A 7,774-nucleotide genomic window follows, 5' to 3' on the forward strand; every position below is an offset into this window, starting at 1 on the left:
TTATTCTGCTGTATACTATCATGTACTGTAGATTGTTTTGTGATTCCAGTGATAAAGACTTTCAACCTTGAGAATACATGATGATTTTAGAATTTGCTTTAAGCTTACTATTTTTGTTGTTTGATTATTTGATTCCTTGGCATTAAATCTTGTAATTAATCCAAAATTTCATTCTGCATTTTAGTATTTAATTTTTGGGGGTACTAATGAATTTATACTCTCCAAGTTTTAGTTGTCATAAATGATTTTTAGGAATCACCCAAATTAATTTGTCACATATTTTTAATTCATTACATTCCTGGTTTTTATTTTTGAAATGTACAATACGTGGGGTAAATGAGGTGACATATTTGAGTAAATTCAAATGTAATTTTTTCATCTTTTAACTTTGTCTTTTGTAAACATTTTGCTTCATTGATTCTAGATAGAACATGATCGATATTATGGATCTCCTTATCTTCAAGATCAGTCAGGCATACAGACATCATTTACAACTTTATAGAAAGTCTCAAATCCTTTTTTTACAGTCATTGTGAAACATTTTTGCAATTTAGTGTCAGCAGGGTTCCCTCATGGGTCTGGAATTCTGGAAAAGGTCTAAAACTTGGAAATTGCTATTCCAGATCTTGAAAATATTTGGAAAAATTAAAATTTGCTAAAAGGTCTTGACAAAATCTTGAAAAAGTTTAAAATTTTTGTTATTGCAACTGTCTTAGTCGAAAACCAGTAACGTGACTGGTCTCTTGGGCATGGGAGATGTTTTAGTATTGGGATTCAGAGCTCGTCAGGTCTGGAAATTTTTATTCTTCGGGTTGGAAAAGGTAAGGAAAATGTCTGGAATCTTTTTTTTTGTATTTGTGGCAGGAACCCTGTGTCAGGCAAATTGAGTATACTCTTTTTATGAAATGCAATATATAAACATATATCATAGCGTAGTTGAAGTGAAATGCAATACATAATGACATATCAGAGTGTAGTTGAAGTGAAACACAATACATAAGCATATATCGAGCTCTAGTTGCTGTGATATGCAATACATAAATATTACTTAGAGTTGTAACTTATACAGTTGTCATTAGGAAAAAATTATATCAAACATACATGATAGTGCTGATGTACTTATACATCCATCATAATTAGATTAGTTCATTTTAAGATGACATTGGTGACATAATGCAGTCAAACCCATTTTTCTGGATTACGTAGGGGGTGTCAAAAATTCCTCGACATAACTGGGTCCCGAGATATCAGGGTTTAGCTGACAAATCTACAGTAGAATAATAATAATGCATTTGAAGTAACAAATATGAGGAGTTTTTTTTTTAACAACAAGTAACATTTCTAATGGACAAGAAAAATATTAATTCAGGAATGCCAGGTTGCAGAATAAAGAAGACTTGGAGGTCTTTTAAATGAGATTAAGTAACAATTCACAAATGTTTTCAACATTTAAGTTACTGCCACAATGTCAGTGGTTTAAAGTTATTTTTTTTTCCCTATGAATAGCCTCACCCCTTTGGTAGCCTCAACAAGACAATAGTTTTCTCATGCTGATCAAAATCTAGGCTAATTTAAGTGAATGTACATGTAGGACTGTACTTGTTTAAAAAGTATTTTATTTTGTTTGTGTCTAGTCTACTTGTGACTAGTAGCAAAATGTAAAGGACCAAAATTGTGTGTGAAAATCAATCATTTTTGCTGATCATCAGAGGTTCCTTTACACTGGTATATGCCGGTTTTTACTGATATAATTTGCCTCTATTCCAGAAAAAGCTGAGGCTTTCTGTATTCTTGTGCTGACAAACTGTAAAACATGTTGTAAATCTTTAAAGTTCTCTGTCTCAACATCAAATTCTCTAAGAAGCCAACTTATTCTATTTATATAGTTGTAGTACCATTTCCCTGCCGACTTTGATCAGTGATCATCTGCAACAACACAGCACCAAGTAGAGTTGGCATATAAATTTTGATGGATTGCAAGGATTTAATATTTAATTCAAGATAAAACAATACAAATGAAAGCACTACTCTTTCTATTTCATAGACATTAATCCTAGCAGTCACTTTCTGCTTCATTCTACATGTGTTAAAGAATCTTATAATCTTGGCACAGTGATGGACAAGTTCATTTTTTTTAAAATACAGGGCTCTATGTTTTTTTTATTATTTTTTTTATACCATTGGGGCTTGAATGTATTCTTGTTCACAACAAATTTATAATTATGTGTTTGTTTGCTGGGGATCTGGCTTGGTTTGGAATTTTTGCCGGTTTCTATTTATAGATGACTGGAAGTCATGTGATCTAGCCATGCTAAAGTTTAAAGCTTTCACCCACACCAAGCATAGGAATACTTGAACTATTTAATTTATAAGTGAACTCTGAACCAAAGTTGTTACTTGTGTATGGATTAAATTGTTGACCAACAGTGATGATATTGGAATGCGATTACACTTTACAGTGTGACCCCGCTATAGCATGCTCCGTTATAACATTAATTCGGATATAACACAGTTGCAGTGTGGCTCCCGAAATTTCATATGTATATACTTTTCTCATACACTATCTTTGTTTCTTTCTTAGAAATATGAAAAGTAACATTTAAATAGTTTATTATCATTTTTGGGGAAGAGAGAATTCTAATATAAGAAGATCATGCCATGACTCCTGCAATTTCACATACATGTATTTATCTCATACATGAAGAGTTTCTTCTCCGTAAAAATATGAAAAATAACATGTAAAAAGTTTTTTCAGGGGTCATTCTGGGCTTCACCAGTGTTGAAAGTTATGACTTATTTTCATTACTGGCGAAAAAATATACCATCTGGTTATTCCCCCCCCCCCCCAAACATTGTTGGCTGTTTATACTTGTATATACAACTTTGGTTTGGAGTGAAGAAATTCAGAAGCACAATGAAAGGAAGCTGCAAACTTGATATAAAATGCACTGGAATTTATATGTTATTAGATAAACAAATTTTCATTGTTCATATTGATTAAACACCTTAACAGTGCATAGTTATATCATAATCCGCTTATTCTGACATCTGGCCTGAGTACTGTTTGCTGTAAGATCTCAGCATTTTGTTTTTTTAAACATTTCTGGTCGCAGAGATCAACCAGATGAGGTACTATCTCGTAATGGATCTTTCTGACAAATTAGTGTTGGAATATCAGCCGCACGCTAGTAACTAATATATTTCTTTTGACTGACCTCTGTGTGTGGATGGTAAGTAAAATTCCTCTTCATTTTGCTCATTGAAATTAAATCCTTCAGAACACTCATATTTTCTATAGTAATCCCTGTCAGAACAGAACACCTTTGTATTCATCGTCTGTTGGCCTTTTTTTTTAAAAAAAAATTCTGTTGTATGCGTGAAAGGTATTATCATTCTGCCACCAAAAATTTCACAAAAATACACACACACACAAATAACAGATTAAATTAAAAACAACATTTAAATGTAGGTAAAAGTACCCTATTCATTTTAAATATATCATGTGAAATGAATAATGTATTTTTCACTACATTTAATGATGTTGACCTGATAATTTACTGAATTACAGATAAGATAAAATTCGCAATGATGTGTGGAACAAACTATACTGTCATGGTGTTGACCATTTTGAATGCATCTTCTGTAAAGGTCAAAATGCATTCATTACATTTTCTTACTCTAAAGTATTGTTTGCAACATAATTTTTTCCACTCTATACAAGCGATAAACCAAGTGATAAACCATGCATTAATGAGATTGGTTGATTAGTATTTGTACCAATAAAATTTGGTCACGTACCGACTTTTTTCCATCCTTGCCGTTACGAGGTCCCAATAATAGTGGCAATGCTGGACCATTTCCTGTAAAATTTCTCTGAGAGGGACATTAAATGTTGCACTTTGTTGAATTAAGCAGATCCACATAACGGGGTTATTGACTTGACGGTTAGCTTAACAAAGAAGGATTTTTTCAGGACTGGATCAAAGCATTTGATATACATGGGTTCCCAAGATAACTGAGGTTGACATAAGTGGGTTTGACTGTATAGGAGACATAATTGTTTAAATTATTTGTTCCTAAAGAGTTAATAAAATGAGAAATAGAAGAAAATATTTAAAATGTATTGAAAAGTTGGTAGTATTAGCTTTCTGAATTTTTTTAAAATTTGAATACCTTAATTCACAACATTCCTATGAAAATGAAAAATAAGTTTTGCCTCCAGTTTATCAACAGGCAAATGTATCTGATAAGCAATCATAAATGTTTATAAAATCAAACCTGTCTATTAAAGTCACTAATGATACTGGCAAAAACTGACCTTTATTTGCAGGTGACTTGTTTATTCAGGTAAGCATGCCCAAAAGTATTAAATGAAACGGGAGTTTTTGCACATTTATACACAAGTGACTACTATAGCAGGTTGCATAATTTGTCTGCAGTTCAGTATTTTAATTAAAGAGGAATCACAATTATTCCTTTCTCTTAGGTAAACGATTTACAGAACAATGGGTCTGCATGTAATTAATAGTGAAATGTTAATGTGCAATAACCCTTCCATAAACCAGTAAAGCACCCTACCAGATCTTTGGTTTTGATCTTTCATATTTACACTGAGATATAGTTAGGCTAATTGGAAAACTGGGATTTTCTTTTGCAATATTACATGTACCAATACAAGCTGTATCTTGTTATTTACATGTATGTACAGTATTGTGTAAATCCATTACACTTTTGCCTTTTATATTTTTTTAGTCTGAGAAATATTTTTTAAAAATTTTATGCTGTCAAATGTGAAATCATACCTTAAGATTTGTGCCATGACACATGATTTCCAATGTGAGATGATACCTTAAGATTAGTGCCATGACATGTGATTTCCATTTAATTTTGTTTTACAGTACTTCAACTTAAATGGAATTATATTATTGATGTCATCATTTTAGCTCTGTTGGTCATAGACCAGAAGAGTTTATGAGATGGTCTATTGTCCTTCATCAGTTGTCCATTCATCTGTTTTCTGTCATCTATCCATTAGCATAAGTTGTTATCACTACTTGTCCTAAACTACTTTTAGGATTCCCATGAAATTTTTCTCACACATTCATTCCATGGTCTAGTTGGTGCTAAATGAAAAATGTAGCTGTGCAGACATCCAGTATGGCTGCCACAGTGGCCATCTTAAAATTTTTACTACTGATTCCAAAAGAAAGGTCAAATCAACATGGGTTTTCACTAGAACACTTCTTATGGAGTGTAGTTGATCCTATCAACATTTTAGTGCAAGTGATTTTAAATTAGGTATGACCAAAACAACAGTCATTTTGACATTCTGGTTATTGCCAATCCTCCTTGAATCAAAAGTCATATCACCAAAACATTCATATAATGTCTAGTTGGTCCTAAATAAAAATGATGCCAGTCTCAGCTCGAGTATCATAGTTATGGCAGACTAATATAAAAAATCTTGTTATCACTTCACATCATGGACATTTTGACATGGGTTTTTCAACAAAAGACTTCTTTGGTTGTGTGTATGTGGTCCTAAATGATACTGTAGCCACTCTGACAAATAAGATATTTTCCATGGTGGCCATTTTGAAAATCTTGATATTGCTACTCCTCCTGAGTGGATGGTCATATATTGGGATTTTCACCAAAAGGTGTCTTATGATTATGAACATGATAGCACTAATTGTATGAATGGATTTTTATCAAATCTCATTTGTGGATTTATCTGATGAATACTTTGAATAATGCCACTTACATGAATGTTATTTTTTGTTATAAAGTATTAAAGATAGATTTAACCAGACAGAACACACTAGTATATCTTGTCTGAGACAGGATGAATGATATTCTATCCACAAGATCAAATTTATGGTCAATGGCCACAACAGAGAAATTCTGCCCTTCACCTTATATGTGTCTTGGGAACACATTAACTCTGATATGTAAGAAAATATTTTTACCAAGTTTGGCATGTTGGTGTTTCTCAGGTATATCAGAGATGGTATCAATACTCAGCAGTTAAAATGAAGAAATGATCTTTTCTTGGATTCCTGGAAATTCCATTGGCCAGTAGAGCATTGGTCCCTTCAAAGGACTTTTGTTTTCAGAGTATACTGCAGTATTTACTTTAAATATCAATTTTCTGCTTGAGATATGGGCATAATTTTGTGTAAACACTGCAGTTTTCACAGATCTATTATTATATTTTGAAGTTTGATTAGCACCAAAAAGTCTTTGTCTAGTTCACCTGATTTGCAGGTGTCCAAAATGCAATATCAGTAACATTCACTTTTTTCAAGATCTCATATTTAACTCATAAATTATTTAATGACACGGGTATAATTTTCTTTTAGGGAAAAAATCGATATTTCAATCTTTGTCAATTTCAACTTGTCTGGCCATAGACCAGAAAAGTTTATATGATGGCCTTTCAACTATTGCCTGTTTGTTATGTTGCATATGTTAGCACAGGTTTGTTATCACTACTCCTCCTAAGCTGCTAGGAGGATTCTAGCAAAACTTTACCAGATAAATTCATACCAAGATCAAGTTGGTATTAAATGAAAACGATGACCATTAGACATCAAGTATGGCCTCCATGGCAGCCATCTTCAGAATCATATTTTTGCTACCCGTCCTAATCAGATGGTCATATCAGTATGGGATTTCCACTAAAAGACTTCTTATGATGTCCAGTGGAACCTAAATGAAAATGGTCCTGTTCTGTAATCTTCTTTGGCCACTACAGTGGCCATCTTGAAAATCTTATCACTACTTGACATGAACGGGTGGTCATATCGACATGGCATTTTCCTCAAAGAGGTCTTATGATGTATAGTTGCTTTTAATGAAAAAGATGCCCATCTGACATCTGGTCACACTCCAGAATTTTCAGAATATATCAGTATTAGAAGGCTGCTTTGACCCCAAAATCATCTAAACCTAAGTACATTAACATTGCACATTAATTCATCAACCCATTGACTGGATCCTACCTTATAGCTCCTGTCACAGATAGAGGTCCAAATAGAATGGGGAGAAAAAGAACCAGTCCGTTTGGAGGCTCAGAGCTGCTTCATGTCACCAGTATATTGTGATGCTTGCCATTTGCAAATCTTGTTATTGCTGCTCCTCTTGAATAGATAGATGCATTTAAATGGTGCTGGAATAAGTATAAAATTGGCTGTTTACATGGTAACACAATCATCAAAGTCTTCACTGTAGCTCTCCTGTAGTAACAATTCCAGAAGTAAGAATGTTGGTTACAACAAAATGATGTTTTGTTTTCTTGGCATATTGGTATGCCCAGTCCAATGTCATTCATCACAATTTATGTTGTAACTTGGTAACAATGACCCATCTTTCAAACTGGATAACCTTAGCAGATTCAAATTTTCCTATCATCTTGGCCAGTTTATAAGTTGGTAATAAAGTACTTGGAGTTGTTGTTCTAGAATTATACTTCTTTTTAGAGGATTTAAAGTGTACATTCACATAAAACATAGCAAATGTGAATAATTTTTGATGTTTAAAAACATTTATTTTAAATTTTTGGAGTGGGCTTCTTTTTTAACCACTAATCAAGGACTGGACTTGTATTGGCCCTACTTAGTTGCAAGTGTGGCTTAATACTTGAAAGCGTCACATTTAAATGTACATAGGGAAGGGGAACAAACTTTTTATTTCTGTAGGGGTTGGGTCTGATCCTTTTTATGAATAATTTATAATTCTTTTCTAGTTGTATTATCCCCTCACCCATAAAAAG

This window comes from Sinohyriopsis cumingii, chromosome 4 (assembly GCF_028554795.1).
Source record: "Sinohyriopsis cumingii isolate HCF-2022 chromosome 4, ASM2855479v2, whole genome shotgun sequence".
Taxonomy (NCBI): Eukaryota; Metazoa; Mollusca; class Bivalvia; order Unionida; family Unionidae; genus Sinohyriopsis; species Sinohyriopsis cumingii.